This window comes from Myripristis murdjan, chromosome 22 (assembly GCF_902150065.1).
Source record: "Myripristis murdjan chromosome 22, fMyrMur1.1, whole genome shotgun sequence".
Taxonomy (NCBI): Eukaryota; Metazoa; Chordata; class Actinopteri; order Holocentriformes; family Holocentridae; genus Myripristis; species Myripristis murdjan.
The window spans coordinates 27,219,033-27,236,725 of NC_044001.1; the positions used below are offsets into that span (position 1 = coordinate 27,219,033).

At 44.0% G+C, this 17,693-nt stretch overlaps 1 non-coding gene across 1 annotated transcript; it reads left to right on the forward strand.

Annotated features, from left to right (window-relative positions):
- Positions 1–5,218: 5,218 nt before the first annotated feature.
- On the forward strand, positions 5,219–5,300 carry trnas-gcu (transfer RNA serine (anticodon GCU)). The gene has a single exon. It is a non-coding gene; the product is annotated as a tRNA-Ser (tRNA).
- The last annotated feature ends 12,393 nt before the right edge of the window (positions 5,301–17,693 follow it).

The window sequence follows — 17,693 nt, forward strand, 5'->3', positions numbered from 1 at the left end:
AACAACAACAACAACAACAACAATAATGATAATAATAATAATAATAATAATACATGACATTTGTATAGCACTTTTCAGGATACCCAAATTAACTTACAGAGAAGAAAAAAGAGAAAACAATTTTAATAAGATTAAACTACTTAAATAGTTAAAAAGTAATTAAGTAGGGAAAGCAAGTCTTAAACGGTTGGTTTTGAGGGCTGTTCTGAATGATGACAAGGTGCGGGCAGTTTTGATATGAGCTGGGAGTGATTTCCAAAGGGAGGGGGCAGCCACTGAGAAAGCCCTGTCACCCTATGTGTTGCGGTGTGTCTTGCGGATGACCAGAAGGTTGGCGTCGTCAGACCGGAGGGAACGGATCCCAGTCAAATACAATTCTGTATTTGACTGGGAGCCAGTGAAGGTGACGGAGAACTGGTGTGATGTGATCACTGGATCAGGTCCTGGTGAATAGACTGGCAGCAGAACACACTGTAGTTTCCTGAGAACTTTGTTGGTGACACCATATAGGAGGTTATTGCAGTAGTCGAGTCTGGATGTGATGAATGTGTGAAGGAGTGTCTCTGCAGCAGTTTGGGACAGGTTGGGACGCAGGCGCCTGCCACCTGCCAATAACCCTTCAGCAAACCAAGTTTACTTACATAATTTGCACTGCCAACATTATCAACACAATCTTCCACGCGAGGAAGAGGATAACAGTCTGGTTTGGTGACCCCATTCACTTTCCTAAAATCTGTGCAACAGCGGTCTGAGCCATCAGATTTATTTGCTAAAAGACACGGTGAACTCCAAGAACTCGAGCTGAGCACTGCAATGCCGTTCTCCAGCATGTAGTTCAACTGCTTTTGCAACCGGAAACGTTTATCAGGTTTGCTTAGGATTTTTTTCTTTTTCTTTTTAGAGTTTTTTAGCCGTCCGTGTATAACAGCAATGGACGGAGCAACAACATCTTCAGGAAGCTCAGACAGCGCTGACGCAACCGGCGGCTCACTAGATTCAGCACTGGACAGCGCAACGACCGCGCGGCCCTGATCAGTGGTTTCAGCACTGGACAGCGCCAATGCCGCCTTGACCTCTGCTCTGACAGGAGACTTTACTGATCAAACTTGCCAGTTTGCGGATCAAACTGTGTGAGTGGGCAATCGTGCTTGGGCGCGTTTGGGCTTTAGGTAATGTGAGTGCAGGCCAGCCGGGGACTGGGGAGGGGGGGATTTTGGCTTTAGCACGATACGGGCTCAAACTTGCCAATGTGAGTGGGCCCTTAAAGCCAGAGTCCCTGTCCGGATACTGCTTCAACATGTTAATATGACACAGTCTACGTTCTGGAATAGTCTCGGTCACTGACTTTCTCCTTGACTACATAGGGTCCGCAATACTGTGCCTGCCGGGAACAGGAAGCAACACCAAAACCTTTCCCTCTGGACTAAAGCTTCTGCTTTTTGCATCCTTATCAAACCATCTCTTCATTTTTGACATGTTTTGCTCCACCAATTCACAAGCCCGTTGTAGTTTGAAACGGAAATTACAGACATAGTCAAGCAGGTTTTGCGGTTTGCTATCACTAAGCCATTTTTCCTGTAAGAGTTTGTTGGAGCTATTTATTATTTTTGTAATACTGTTTAAATATTTATTCCTTTGGTTTAGTTTACACATTACATATTAGTTTTACACATTAAGTAATTCCATCAGGCCATTAGCACTATTCTGATTTAGATTATTGTTTATGCTTTTATTTTGAAGGTTGTAGGTATAACGGGGCACGCCAGGTTAATTTATATACGGGCAATATGGGACAGTTAAGCTAGGCACTGGGAAGGGTCATGGTTTTTTTTTAACCAGGGTGGGAGAGAAAGAGAGGTAGCAGAGGCCATTGCTTTTGATTTGATTTTTATTTTGAAAGTTGTAGGTATAACGGGGCACGCCAGGTTAATTTATATACGGGCAATATGGGACAGTTAAGCTAGGCACTGGGAAGGGTCATGGTTTTTTTTTTAACCAGGGTGGGAGAGAAAGAGAGGTAGCAGAGGCCATTGCTTTTGATTGCCAATGGAAATGCAATGCAAACAGTCTTTTATGACGAAAAGTATCAATACAAAATATCACTCTCTCAGAAGAAAAACTACAAAACCAAAAATCTCTCAATCGAGGAGGCAATAATTATCAAAGGTAAAAAGTGTTGACATTCGTGTATTAAATGCTCTCAATTGTGTATATACTCTTATTTTGAAATTGTTTTAAAATCGTAAATGCCTGTTACGAATCTGTCTATGTAATTAGCGTTTAAATAAATGACACCTGTGCTGCTGTGCTACTGCTGCAGGTGGTGATTTGAGTTGCACGGATACTAGTGTGAACGTCTCCTTTTTCTCCCAGCTTTTTATTCCTCCGTCGCTCTTTATTTTATATAAAATGGCGACTACTGCTACACACGCAGAACGCTGCGCATTGAACTCTGCCAACAAAAAGTAACAACTGAAAATTCTCAATAACAAAAGTAGCAACAGAAAATCACTCTAGCGAGGTAAAACCAACAAAAGAAAATGGCATGACAAAGTATCAACTAAAGGCGTAGCAAAGGCAAGAAAACACTATGAACAATCTATGGGTAACCTGACAAGATATGGCGTGGTTCTCTTGGCAAGACGACACAAGATGAACTGGCACAGGACAAAGGGAAACGCAGACTATAAATACACACACAAGGTAATAGGGAACGGGTAGAAACAATCACGGCGGGGAAGACAATCAGACCAGGGGAAACACACAAGGAGAAGGGCAAGTGACCTGAAACGAGAGGGAAGTAAAATTTCAAAATAAAACAGAAAATCACGAGACAAAACATAACAACACTCAAAATCGCTTTCTTGACATGACACCAACACAGTCTACAATAACGCGCTGAACGGCTCACCAGCAATCGGTATGGGATAAAGCGGGTATGGAGAGATGGGCTGATTAGGTTTACCAGAGACATAGTTTACAGTGTTGCCGCACATCTCATTTTAATCCCGGCCCGTAGAAGCATCGCAAAATGCGATCATACGTTTTGTTCACGCCTAAATCACCAGCATGTGTGTTGTCATGTGCCAATTTCAAAATTTCATGCCGATAAGCTCGCGGAACTACAATCTTTTTTTGCCACACTCCAATCATCCTGCGTGGAAACATGCAGGAATCCCATCCTCGTCGACTAAAGTTCTGATTTACAGCTATTGTAATAAAGAGCACGTGGTCCTCCAATGGTTTTAGTTCACCAAATATCTAAACTCATACACATCAATTTTATTAAGTGGTTGAGCGATGTGGATGTGGTTTTTGACAGCAGGTAAAAGTGATAGTCGGACGAGGTGGCCGAGTGGTTAATACTTTAATGAAGTCACTTAGCATCGATTGGGACGAAAACGATTATTCACATTTTTACCCTGGAGCCGCACACCTGGAGGATCCTGGGCGTTGTTATATTAAAATTAGATCCCGGTGAGGACCAGTCCTCTTAATTGTCTTTTTCAGCTTTCTGTTGCGTCGGCACAAATAGGAGCCTGAAAGAGGCGTACGTCACTTCCCATGCAAAAGTTGGGATCTATAAAAACAAACGTACGGAAGAAAGTGAGCACCTGCACGGAAACTCTCACCCATGCGTACGAACATTTTGACAGGGGAAACTGGCGGCGCACATGGTGAGGTGTTGATTTGAAGATAAATTGCTGAAATAAATTGTGTGAAAGCCATCATTGTATGTATAATGACCCCTATCGCACGCTTATTAATTTCCCTTCATATTATGTATTACTCATAAACCCACTTTATTATATTGAATTTTTCATCAGCGCTGTCTCATCATCATATTCCCCACACCCGGAGCAACTAAATTATGAAATTATCATCATGGGTTGTAAATATCCAGAATTTATTCAAATAACATTGAAGAGTTGTAGAACAGAGCGTCAGTCGTTTTTTTTTTTTTTTAAGTAAGTCTCAGCTCAACATCAACCTCCTGCAAGACGTCTCAGGACGCCGCAGCTCTGGATGCATGGCTGTATGGAGACCTGTTACGCACGAGGCGCATTACGCCAGATAAGATGCCAGCAGCTCAGCAGCAACGTAGATCAACAACGTGAACACAACGTGAGCACATGAACAGCTCATTATAAGGATATTAAACCCAATATTTACCCTAAAATGGTCAAGTTATGGCCAAGGTCTTAAGAATAGCAAAATGGCCTTGACCTTTGACCTTTACCATGTCTTTTCAAGGTCAAAATCCCCCAGAATGGTCATAACAATACCAGAAATGAATTCTGCAGACCATAATTAGTTAGAGGAGGTATTACATATGTAAATATTCTCAGAAACAAAAACGTTAGATTTTCATCATAGCCGATGGCAGCCATAACTGAGCACCTCGGTGATTTTTCTTTTCTAGGGACCCATTAACTTAGTACAAGTGAGAATTTCTGCCAACACCAAATTCAGAACAGGTCTAAAGGGCAGGTGCTGGATTACATGTTGTGTTTTGCACAATGTATTCTGTGCAGGAAGCCGACAAGAAATTACACAGAGAGGCAGGGAGAAGCTGCAGGATAGCTTGATGCGCAACGCACAGCAGTGGAGGTTTACGTACTTTTTATTGCAATAGTTGTAACACATAACTTTGCTCGACGAGGATGGGATTCGAACCCACGCGTGCAGAGCACAATGGATTAGCAGTCCATCGCCTTAAATATCATTAGATTTACTTATACATTTATTATGAAATTGAATTAAATGTAGGAACATCTGTTTGTGTCTATAGGAAATGTTTTTATGGACTATTGTTATTATCATTAGTATTAATATTTGGTACATTTTTTGAAATTTACTTTATAGGTACACTGACAAGTGACACCTTCTTCTAGATGGAGTTAACTAGAGGTTTGTCTGGTCAAACAGCCATGATGCACACCAGTTTTACTGCTTTATTACATCATCAAGCGTTATATCAGCCTGAAAAGATGGTAAACTGTGTTCCACAAATCTTAACCTATGTACACTGGTTGAAGGTGCATTTTCACTCTGTAACCTGTTAATTACTCATATGGTGTGACATGTGAATACATATTGTTGCAATGGTTTTACTTCACCAAATACCAAAATACTTACACATGAATCTGGTTCAGTGGTTGACGGGTGTAGGTGTGTTTTTGACAGATGGGGGCGCTGCAGGTGAAGGGGACGGTCAGACGAGGTGGCCGAGTGGTTAAGGCGATGGACTGCTAATCCATTGTGCTCTGCACGCGTGGGTTCGAATCCCATCCTCGTCGAGCTAAGTTATGATTTACAACTATTGCAATAAAGAGCACGTAATCCTCCACTGCTGTGCGTTGCTCATCAAGCTATCCTGCTTGTCCTGCAGCTTCTCCCTGCCTCTCTGTGTAATGTGTCCTCTGAAGTCTTGTCGGCATCTTACACAGAATACATTGCGCAAAACACAACGAGCACTTCACAGATTTCTTGAGCATTGTTTGCATTTGTATGATTTAAATGTTGGCGGCCAGTCCTAAGACCCCCGTGAGTCTTCTTGAGTTATGAAGAAGGTTACAGGGTGTTAAGCCAAGCAATGGATATATGAATATATTGTGACAATAAGTGGATCTGATTGGTAAAGATGCTGGTTGGGTATGGTTAATGCAGACAAACAAACAAAAAAAAGCACCCTACAAAACACAAGCACTTCACCGCTGCTGCCTTTGACAAATGAAACCAGAGTGCAGCAGCCAGGCGCGCTAAGCACAAAGAAGCTGGGTATAGTGGAATGCATTACGGTGGTTTGGAGAATGACTTACTGTAATGAAATTCATTATGTCAGATGAACAAATGAATAGATTAAGTAGGCCTTCTTCTTCTTCTTCTTCTTCTTCTTCAAATAATGTAACATATAACTATTGCAATAAAAATAATAATAATAATAAAAAAAATATGTGACTCTAGCTCCTCGGCCTGCAGGTCCCTCCTTTACTGTGCGTTACGCATCAAGTTGGCCTGCTGTACCAACGTCATGCGTAATTACGCACGAGTGTCACTGCATGCAACAAAACTACTTCACACCTCAGCAAATGATCGCGTCAGTCAGTGATGCCCCACCCTGGCATATCATTTGAAAATGGAAGTTTGATAGGTGAATACAAATGATTTATTTATTTGTGCAGTTTCCACTGTCTCCAAAATGTCCGTACGCATGGATCAGAGTTTCCGCACAGGTGCGCACATTCTCCTGTGAGTTTGTTTTAAGTAGTAAGCCGTGGACATGTTTTCAACTACATCCCCTGAAACAACAGCCTCAAAGAGAGATGTGAAAGACGGATCACGTTTTTGCTCCACAGTAAGTTGCTCCCGTGGCATACGCACTGTAGTGTTCAACTCCTCCAAGGAATGAGGAAGGACTGTCGGAATGGAAGGAGAAAAAGGTGCAGTGATCAAACTTTTAGTGTTAGCCATGACACTGTCAGCTACACACACACACACACACACACACACACACACACACACACACACACACACACACACACACACACACACTTAAGGAATTGATTGGGGGCAGCGGACCGCCACCTTTGCTGATGACATCACGTGTCACTCTGTGACGTCAGAGAGAGAGAGAGAGAGAGAGAGAGAGAGAGAGAGAGAGAACGACATATAATTCAATTCAATTTTCATTTTCACATTGCCAGCAAATGTGATGTTTGGTTTATGACGTCACAATGACTGTGATGTCACAATGAGAGAGAGAGAGAGAGAGAGAGAGAGAGAGAGAGAGAGAGAGAGAGAGAGAGAAAGATGTTATTATTATTCAGAGACAATTTATTTACTTTAATGCAATTGTTTGTTTGATTGCTTGTTTTTGTTAATGCAGGGGTCCATATTATGCTGTTTGTTTTTCAAATTATCTTGGATCAAATCAGAAAAGCAGATTTTAAAAAGTCTTCCAATCCATTTGACTTGCATGTGGACTGTGAGGGTAAACCAGAGCCCCCAGAGCAAACCCATGCCAAAATGGCTCACATGTCATGACATGCAAACTCCATATAGAAAAGTCTCTGGCACAGAATGAAACCCAGGTCTCTGCTGTGACTTTTAGCTCTGGACAGGCGGGACAGCACGGACGGCAGCCCTGAATGTTCCAGCACCGCGGCCAGGGCGGCAGCAGGAGCTGTCCGCGGTGCTGGAAACCTGAAGATATCATAGTCCCGGAGCGGGACAGCAGGAATCTTCAAGACTGGAGAAACAAAAAATGAATTAGTTTGCACTGTCGCTGTCTCATGGCTTCAGTACATAGACATGATACTTATTTAAGTGTAGTAATGTCCGTTCTAACAGATTATTGCCATAGCAACAAAGCTGTCATCTGCATGTTCCCCAGGGGAGACGTGGCTAACTTTCTTCGCTCATGTTAAGCCAGTCTTAATATTTATGCGGCAGACAGGCTTAGTTAGACTCGTCTAGTATGAGAATGGACGACCTAAGATCAAGCTTATCTGAAATTTAAACTGAACTGCTTCCTGCGTTCTCTCGCTGGCATTTCCAAGGTGTGAGTTCTAAAAAAAAAAAAAACAAAAAAAAAAACCCATTTCTGATCCTGTGTTTAAATAGTTAATATTGTTATACTTTGATTCAATGTAATATAATTAATTTAGTTATTATAGATGTTTGTGTTTATATTTTAAATATTTGTGGGTCATTTTCAGGTACTGATAATTGATCATAATAATTTTCAACAATAACTTGTCGTTGAAAACGGAAATGCAGTGACACCTGCCCGGCACTCAATACAAGTGTTTCAGTGTCAGTTCCACCTTAATACACCACACTGACTTAGAGTTTAACGTTTGAATTTGTAAAATTATGTCAGTAAATTATCAGAATAATTTACTGAGTTAGGGGTAATGTCTTGGATCCTGTTTCTGACTAAGGTTCAGGTAATCAATAACTGCAATGAATTCCTTTTTCGCGGACAAACTTATATAAGAATAGACAATAACTGATTTGCAATCAGCAGCTCTGCTGATTGCAAATGACACATTGTTCATTTTCCTCCCTGGATGATTCCATCTCCCCTGTTCTTAATCGGCCTATGACGTCACGGCTAGGCATCGCTACGTCATAATGAAACTGCATATAAGCCCGCGAAGGGAGGAGCTCTGTGCCCCCAACTAAACTTTTTTCCCACACGACCATGCCCAAAAAGAAAAATCCTCCAAAGCCCCCCCGCCGGCAGAGCCGCCGACAGGCGCACTCTGCCCCGGGTCAGGCTGACCAGTCCCCTCCCACCGAACCATCCCCCTCTCCTCCTCCCCAGGAGGACAACACAACCAGAGCGGATGCTCTGGTCCCTCCCGTAGACCTCGCTGACCTCCGGCCAGATTGGCTGAAGAGCAAGATGACAACTGATTGTAGCAAGTTAGCTCTGGCCAAAGAGCTGCTACAACAGTCCCTGGAGTCACAGGACCCTGACTCCACTTCAGCAAGCCGTCAGGAGGCTGCCATACAGCGTATGACCACTGTAATGGCAGCAGGAGCACTGGCACCCAGCCTAGAGCCAGCATGGATGAACAACATTGATGCTGGGAATGGCCCCGAGGCTCCACTCTGTGTCCCCCACCCCACAGTGCTCTGCCCCGGGTCAGGCTGACCAGTCCCCTCCCACCGAACCATCCCCCTCTCCTCCTCCCCAGGAGGACAACACAACCAGAGCGGATGCCCTGGTCCCTCCCGTAGACCTTCGCTGACCTCCGGCCAGATTGGCTGAAGAGCAAGATGACAACTGATTGTAGCAAGTTAGCTCTGGCCAAAGAGCTGCTACAACAGTCCCTGGAGTCACAGGACCCTGACTCCATTTCAGCAAGCCGTCGGGAGGCTGCCATACAGCGTATGACCACTGTAATGGCAGCAGGAGCACTGGCACCCAGCCTGGAGCCAGCATGGATGAACAACATTGATGCTGGGAATGGCCCCGAGGCCCCACTCTGTGTCCCCACCCCACAGTGCTGTGACCAGCCGGAGCAGCCACAGGAAGTGGGCAGCATGGAGGAATGTCTGGATCTCGACAAAGACATCCAGGCACGTGATGGCCCCGAGGCCCCACTCTGTGCCCCCACCCCACAGTGCTGTGACCAGCCGGAGCAGCCACAGGAAGTGGGCAGCATGGAGGAAAGTCTGGATCTAGACAAAGACATCCAGGCGCGTGATGGCCCCGAGGCCCCTCTCTGTGCCCCCACCCCACAGTGCTGTGACCAGCCGGAGCAGCAACAAGAAGTGGGCAGCATGGAGGAAAGTCTGGATCTCGACAAAGACATCCAGGCGCCTGATGGCCCCGAGGCCCCAGTCTGCGCCCCCATCCCACAGTGCTGTGACCAGCTGGAGCAGCCAAAAGAAGTGGGCAAGACTGAGGAAACTCTGGATCTCAAGAAAGACACCCAGGAGCCAGAGAAGCCCAAGCCTCCAACCAGGCCTGCCCCTTACTGTCTGCCAGGAAGACGCCAGCAGGCAACGGCAGCTCCAACAGTGCTGCCATGGCGCCGCCGGCCGTCCGAGGACGACATGGAGCAGGAGGCAACGACACCCCTGATACAAGGTCTTGAAAATACGTCACCAACCGGAGTCATTCGCAATTGCCCATCTTGCAGGTCCGGTTTCATCATGTCATATGACCGACACAAAGTCTGTGAGGTGTGTCTCGGGGCAGAGCATGCCATCAAGGCTGTCTCTGGCAAGTCATCCTGTCCCTTCTGCAACCACCTTACCGAGAAGGAGTTGCAGCGCAGGGCTAACATTGTGACTGCTTTATCAGGGGACGTTTGGATCATCAACACTCCAAACTCTCTGGAAGAGTCCAATGACATCCTGACTCCTGTGAGCTGCAATAAGGCTTCCAGTGAGACAGTGACCCCTGCGGAGACCCTGGGAAATGCTCAGGAATTGGATGACTCCCGAGAAGAGAAGAGCAGACTTGCTGCGGAGCTCCAGGCCTGCAAAGCTGAAATGGAAAAGCTCCGTCAAGCCATGGAGCAGCAGGCCACCGCCCTCAAGGCTTTAGAGACAGACAACGAGGCCCTTGTCCACCTCCTGGCGAAGTCCGATGACTCCAACAAGGGCTTCTGCGATGATGTGCAGAAGCTCCAACAGCGGCTCCACAGCGCTAACCAGCAGATTGTGGACCAAAAAAACGTTGAGAGCATGCTTCGCCAAGAAAATGAGGTGAACATAAAAAAAATTGATGGGCTCAAAGCAAAATTCACCAAAGAAAAGGCCTTGAACAATGAGACTAAAGCCACGATGAGGACGGTCAATGATGACATTCAAAAACTCAAAGAGGAGCTCCACAGCGCCAATCAACGGATTGCAGCACATGAGAACCTGGAAAAGACCCTCCGCCAGGAAAATGAGGTCCAGAAAAAACAAACGGAGGCGCTCCAAGAAGCACTCCGTAAAGAAAGGGCCAAAAACAGCCAGATGGAGGCCATGAGCCTCAAGGCTGCTGAAACCGAGAAAGCACTCCGCCAAACCATCGAGCGCCACCAGAGCAAGATGTCCTCTAGCACCAAAGAAGCCACCATTAAGCTCCAAACGATGACGTCAGAGAGAGATACTCTCCGACAGAGTAAGATGATGCTTAATGAGAATATGACGGTGCTCAAAAATCTCATTGAAAAAGAGAGAGACTTCAGCAAGCAGCAACAAACTGCCATGCTGAGGTCCTCAGAAAAGGAGAGGACATTGCGGAGGGAAATGGTGGAAAAGGATCTTGAAATCCAGAATCTCATGAGCAAGGTGACGGCAGAGGCTGAGCAGAAGAAAGCTCTTGGCCTCAAGAACACAGCTCTCCATCAAGAGATGGACGAGCTCACCATCAAGTTTGAGGCTTGCGAAATGGAAAGGTCGGCTCTTCGCCAGCAGCTGGAAGGTCAGAGCAAAGAACCAGCAAAGAAGAAAGCTAGCTGGCTGACAAGACTCACGAGGTCCGGGAGACGAACAAAGAACAACACCCAGGAGGATTAAGAGGAGTTCATTTCCATCAGGGACTCCTTACACCACCCACTCCACACTCCACACTTCCCAACCCACCACACCCCCACTCCCTCTCACACACTCCACACTTCCCAACCCACCACACCCCCACTCCCTCTCACACACTCCACACTTCCCAACCCACCACACCCCCACTCCCTCTCACACACTCCCCTACACCCCACTCCTCCACTCTCCACTCTCACACTCCACTACCCCCCACTCCCTTACACCCTCTTGCAATTCATCACATGACCGGGGGCTTATGTGATAATTGCAAAAGGTCACACTTCTACCCTCAATAAAAATTATCACCTCTACAAAATGCACTTTCCAGAAATGTTGAGATTTCTAAGTGACACTAAAGCCAGCATCATATGTATGGCTTTCAGTGCTATATTTCTTAAGGAAATATTGTACTTTTTACAGCACTCCATTTCCATTTCCAATTCCATTTACTGTAGTATATAAAGTAACCCATCACATTTTGATGCTAACAGTTTTGTAAGATTAAGATTTTGAATGCAGGATTTTTACCTATAGCAAAGTACTTTTGCACTGCAGTATTGCCATGTTTGTAAACAAATTTTACGATCTGAATGCTTCTTCCACCACTGCTGCTACTGAAGACGACTGGTCAAGAGGTGTGGCAGTGGCCTAACCTGCAGCGTGCAGCATTATTTTTGCGGCTTTATAATTAAGATGTTCGCCACATTAAAGGTACTGAAAACGTGATGGCTGACGCCCTTTCTCACACCTTTTAGTTGCATTGTATAAACATGCATCTATATTTATACTTTAACCATACAAGGTTGGATTTTATTTGTCTTTCAGCATTACAGTGCTACATATGAATTCACTTTTTGGGTACTGATTACCTAATCCTAATCGGAGTACCTGGTGAGTCTCCGCTCTTATGCGCAGGGGTGTGATGAAGAAACACTGACACTCATCTAGATTGTGTTTTTGTACTTGGTTAACTGTGGTAAATTAAATTGACTATATTTACACCCCTAAGTATCTGTGTGCGCTTTTTACTGCACTACATTTACATTTACAGCAGTATGTAAAGTAATTCGCACCTTTAAGAGTGCTCAGAGAGGACATAAGATGACGATGGACGCCACAACCGAATCGCCATTTAGACAAATGTTTATTATAGAAATAAGCAATATTAAAGAAAAATACTAAAAGAAACTAACCAAAAGGGGTTGGAGGTCCCAGCCGAACTAATCAATCGGAAGCGCTCCCTCCTATACTACCAAAACAAAAAAATGGAAACTAAACGTGTCGGCATGCCGTTACGCATGCCAAACGGCATCACCGTGTACTGCAGGAAAGCATCAGGAGTCACAAAGGCAGAGATTTCTTTTGCCCAAGGAGTTAGCGGGACCTAACAACAACAACAACAACAACAACAACAACAACAACAACAACAACAACAACAATAATGATAATAATAATAATAATAATAATAATAATAATACATGACATTTGTATAGCACTTTTCAGGATACCCAAATTAACTTACAGAGAAGAAAAAAGAGAAAACAATTTTAATAAGATTAAACTACTTAAATAGTTAAAAAGTAATTAAGTAGGGAAAGCAAGTCTTAAACGGTTGGTTTTGAGGGCTGTTCTGAATGATGACAAGGTGCGGGCAGTTTTGATATGAGCTGGGAGTGATTTCCAAAGGGAGGGGGCAGCCACTGAGAAAGCCCTGTCACCCTATGTGTTGCGGTGTGTCTTGCGGATGACCAGAAGGTTGGCGTCGTCAGACCGGAGGGAACGGATCCCAGTCAAATACAATTCTGTATTTGACTGGGAGCCAGTGAAGGTGACGGAGAACTGGTGTGATGTGATCACTGGATCAGGTCCTGGTGAATAGACTGGCAGCAGAACACACTGTAGTTTCCTGAGAACTTTGTTGGTGACACCATATAGGAGGTTATTGCAGTAGTCGAGTCTGGATGTGATGAATGTGTGAAGGAGTGTCTCTGCAGCAGTTTGGGACAGGTTGGGACGCAGGCGCCTGCCACCTGCCAATAACCCTTCAGCAAACCAAGTTTACTTACATAATTTGCACTGCCAACATTATCAACACAATCTTCCACGCGAGGAAGAGGATAACAGTCTGGTTTGGTGACCCCATTCACTTTCCTAAAATCTGTGCAACAGCGGTCTGAGCCATCAGATTTATTTGCTAAAAGACACGGTGAACTCCAAGAACTCGAGCTGAGCACTGCAATGCCGTTCTCCAGCATGTAGTTCAACTGCTTTTGCAACCGGAAACGTTTATCAGGTTTGCTTAGGATTTTTTTCTTTTTCTTTTTAGAGTTTTTAGCCGTCCGTGTATAACAGCAATGGACGGAGCAACAACATCTTCAGGAAGCTCAGACAGCGCTGACGCAACCGGCGGCTCACTAGATTCAGCACTGGACAGCGCAACGACCGCGCGGCCCTGATCAGTGGTTTCAGCACTGGACAGCGCCAATGCCGCCTTGACCTCTGCTCTGACAGGAGACTTTACTGATCAAACTTGCCAGTTTGCGGATCAAACTGTGTGAGTGGGCAATCGTGCTTGGGCGCGTTTGGGCTTTAGGTAATGTGAGTGCAGGCCAGCCGGGGACTGGGGAGGGGGGGATTTTGGCTTTAGCACGATACGGGCTCAAACTTGCCAATGTGAGTGGGCCCTTAAAGCCAGAGTCCCTGTCCGGATACTGCTTCAACATGTTAATATGACACAGTCTACGTTCTGGAATAGTCTCGGTCACTGACTTTCTCCTTGACTACATAGGGTCCGCAATACTGTGCCTGCCGGGAACAGGAAGCAACACCAAAACCTTTCCCTCTGGACTAAAGCTTCTGCTTTTTGCATCCTTATCAAACCATCTCTTCATTTTTGACATGTTTTGCTCCACCAATTCACAAGCCCGTTGTAGTTTGAAACGGAAATTACAGACATAGTCAAGCAGGTTTTGCGGTTTGCTATCACTAAGCCATTTTTCCTGTAAGAGTTTGTTGGAGCTATTTATTATTTTTGTAATACTGTTTAAATATTTATTCCTTTGGTTTAGTTTACACATTACATATTAGTTTTACACATTAAGTAATTCCATCAGGCCATTAGCACTATTCTGATTTAGATTATTGTTTATGCTTTTATTTTGAAGGTTGTAGGTATAACGGGGCACGCCAGGTTAATTTATATACGGGCAATATGGGACAGTTAAGCTAGGCACTGGGAAGGGTCATGGTTTTTTTTTAACCAGGGTGGGAGAGAAAGAGAGGTAGCAGAGGCCATTGCTTTTGATTTGATTTTTATTTTGAAAGTTGTAGGTATAACGGGGCACGCCAGGTTAATTTATATACGGGCAATATGGGACAGTTAAGCTAGGCACTGGGAAGGGTCATGGTTTTTTTTTTAACCAGGGTGGGAGAGAAAGAGAGGTAGCAGAGGCCATTGCTTTTGATTGCCAATGGAAATGCAATGCAAACAGTCTTTTATGACGAAAAGTATCAATACAAAATATCACTCTCTCAGAAGAAAAACTACAAAACCAAAAATCTCTCAATCGAGGAGGCAATAATTATCAAAGGTAAAAAGTGTTGACATTCGTGTATTAAATGCTCTCAATTGTGTATATACTCTTATTTTGAAATTGTTTTAAAATCGTAAATGCCTGTTACGAATCTGTCTATGTAATTAGCGTTTAAATAAATGACACCTGTGCTGCTGTGCTACTGCTGCAGGTGGTGATTTGAGTTGCACGGATACTAGTGTGAACGTCTCCTTTTTCTCCCAGCTTTTTATTCCTCCGTCGCTCTTTATTTTATATAAAATGGCGACTACTGCTACACACGCAGAACGCTGCGCATTGAACTCTGCCAACAAAAAGTAACAACTGAAAATTCTCAATAACAAAAGTAGCAACAGAAAATCACTCTAGCGAGGTAAAACCAACAAAAGAAAATGGCATGACAAAGTATCAACTAAAGGCGTAGCAAAGGCAAGAAAACACTATGAACAATCTATGGGTAACCTGACAAGATATGGCGTGGTTCTCTTGGCAAGACGACACAAGATGAACTGGCACAGGACAAAGGGAAACGCAGACTATAAATACACACACAAGGTAATAGGGAACGGGTAGAAACAATCACGGCGGGGAAGACAATCAGACCAGGGGAAACACACAAGGAGAAGGGCAAGTGACCTGAAACGAGAGGGAAGTAAAATTTCAAAATAAAACAGAAAATCACGAGACAAAACATAACAACACTCAAAATCGCTTTCTTGACATGACACCAACACAGTCTACAATAACGCGCTGAACGGCTCACCAGCAATCGGTATGGGATAAAGCGGGTATGGAGAGATGGGCTGATTAGGTTTACCAGAGACATAGTTTACAGTGTTGCCGCACATCTCATTTTAATCCCGGCCCGTAGAAGCATCGCAAAATGCGATCATACGTTTTGTTCACGCCTAAATCACCAGCATGTGTGTTGTCATGTGCCAATTTCAAAATTTCATGCCGATAAGCTCGCGGAACTACAATCTTTTTTTGCCACACTCCAATCATCCTGCGTGGAAACATGCAGGAATCCCATCCTCGTCGACTAAAGTTCTGATTTACAGCTATTGTAATAAAGAGCACGTGGTCCTCCAATGGTTTTAGTTCACCAAATATCTAAACTCATACACATCAATTTTATTAAGTGGTTGAGCGATGTGGATGTGGTTTTTGACAGCAGGTAAAAGTGATAGTCGGACGAGGTGGCCGAGTGGTTAATACTTTAATGAAGTCACTTAGCATCGATTGGGACGAAAACGATTATTCACATTTTTACCCTGGAGCCGCACACCTGGAGGATCCTGGGCGTTGTTATATTAAAATTAGATCCCGGTGAGGACCAGTCCTCTTAATTGTCTTTTTCAGCTTTCTGTTGCGTCGGCACAAATAGGAGCCTGAAAGAGGCGTACGTCACTTCCCATGCAAAAGTTGGGATCTATAAAAACAAACGTACGGAAGAAAGTGAGCACCTGCACGGAAACTCTCACCCATGCGTACGAACATTTTGACAGGGGAAACTGGCGGCGCACATGGTGAGGTGTTGATTTGAAGATAAATTGCTGAAATAAATTGTGTGAAAGCCATCATTGTATGTATAATGACCCCTATCGCACGCTTATTAATTTCCCTTCATATTATGTATTACTCATAAACCCACTTTATTATATTGAATTTTTCATCAGCGCTGTCTCATCATCATATTCCCCACACCCGGAGCAACTAAATTATGAAATTATCATCATGGGTTGTAAATATCCAGAATTTATTCAAATAACATTGAAGAGTTGTAGAACAGAGCGTCAGTCGTTTTTTTTTTTTTTTTAAGTAAGTCTCAGCTCAACATCAACCTCCTGCAAGACGTCTCAGGACGCCGCAGCTCTGGATGCATGGCTGTATGGAGACCTGTTACGCACGAGGCGCATTACGCCAGATAAGATGCCAGCAGCTCAGCAGCAACGTAGATCAACAACGTGAACACAACGTGAGCACATGAACAGCTCATTATAAGGATATTAAACCCAATATTTACCCTAAAATGGTCAAGTTATGGCCAAGGTCTTAAGAATAGCAAAATGGCCTTGACCTTTGACCTTTACCATGTCTTTTCAAGGTCAAAATCCCCCAGAATGGTCATAACAATACCAGAAATGAATTCTGCAGACCATAATTAGTTAGAGGAGGTATTACATATGTAAATATTCTCAGAAACAAAAACGTTAGATTTTCATCATAGCCGATGGCAGCCATAACTGAGCACCTCGGTGATTTTTCTTTTCTAGGGACCCATTAACTTAGTACAAGTGAGAATTTCTGCCAACACCAAATTCAGAACAGGTCTAAAGGGCAGGTGCTGGATTACATGTTGTGTTTTGCACAATGTATTCTGTGCAGGAAGCCGACAAGAAATTACACAGAGAGGCAGGGAGAAGCTGCAGGATAGCTTGATGCGCAACGCACAGCAGTGGAGGTTTACGTACTTTTTATTGCAATAGTTGTAACACATAACTTTGCTCGACGAGGATGGGATTCGAACCCACGCGTGCAGAGCACAATGGATTAGCAGTCCATCGCCTTAAAATATCATTAGATTTACTTATACATTTATTATGAAATTGAATTAAATGTAGGAACATCTGTTTGTGTCTATAGGAAATGTTTTTATGGACTATTGTTATTATCATTAGTATTAATATTTGGTACATTTTTTGAAATTTACTTTATAGGTACACTGACAAGTGACACCTTCTTCTAGATGGAGTTAACTAGAGGTTTGTCTGGTCAAACAGCCATGATGCACACCAGTTTTACTGCTTTATTACATCATCAAGCGTTATATCAGCCTGAAAAGATGGTAAACTGTGTTCCACAAATCTTAACCTATGTACACTGGTTGAAGGTGCATTTTCACTCTGTAACCTGTTAATTACTCATATGGTGTGACATGTGAATACATATTGTTGCAATGGTTTTACTTCACCAAATACCTAAATACTTACACATGAATCTGGTTCAGTGGTTGACGGGTGTAGGTGTGTTTTTGACAGATGGGGGCGCTGCAGGTGAAGGGGACGGTCA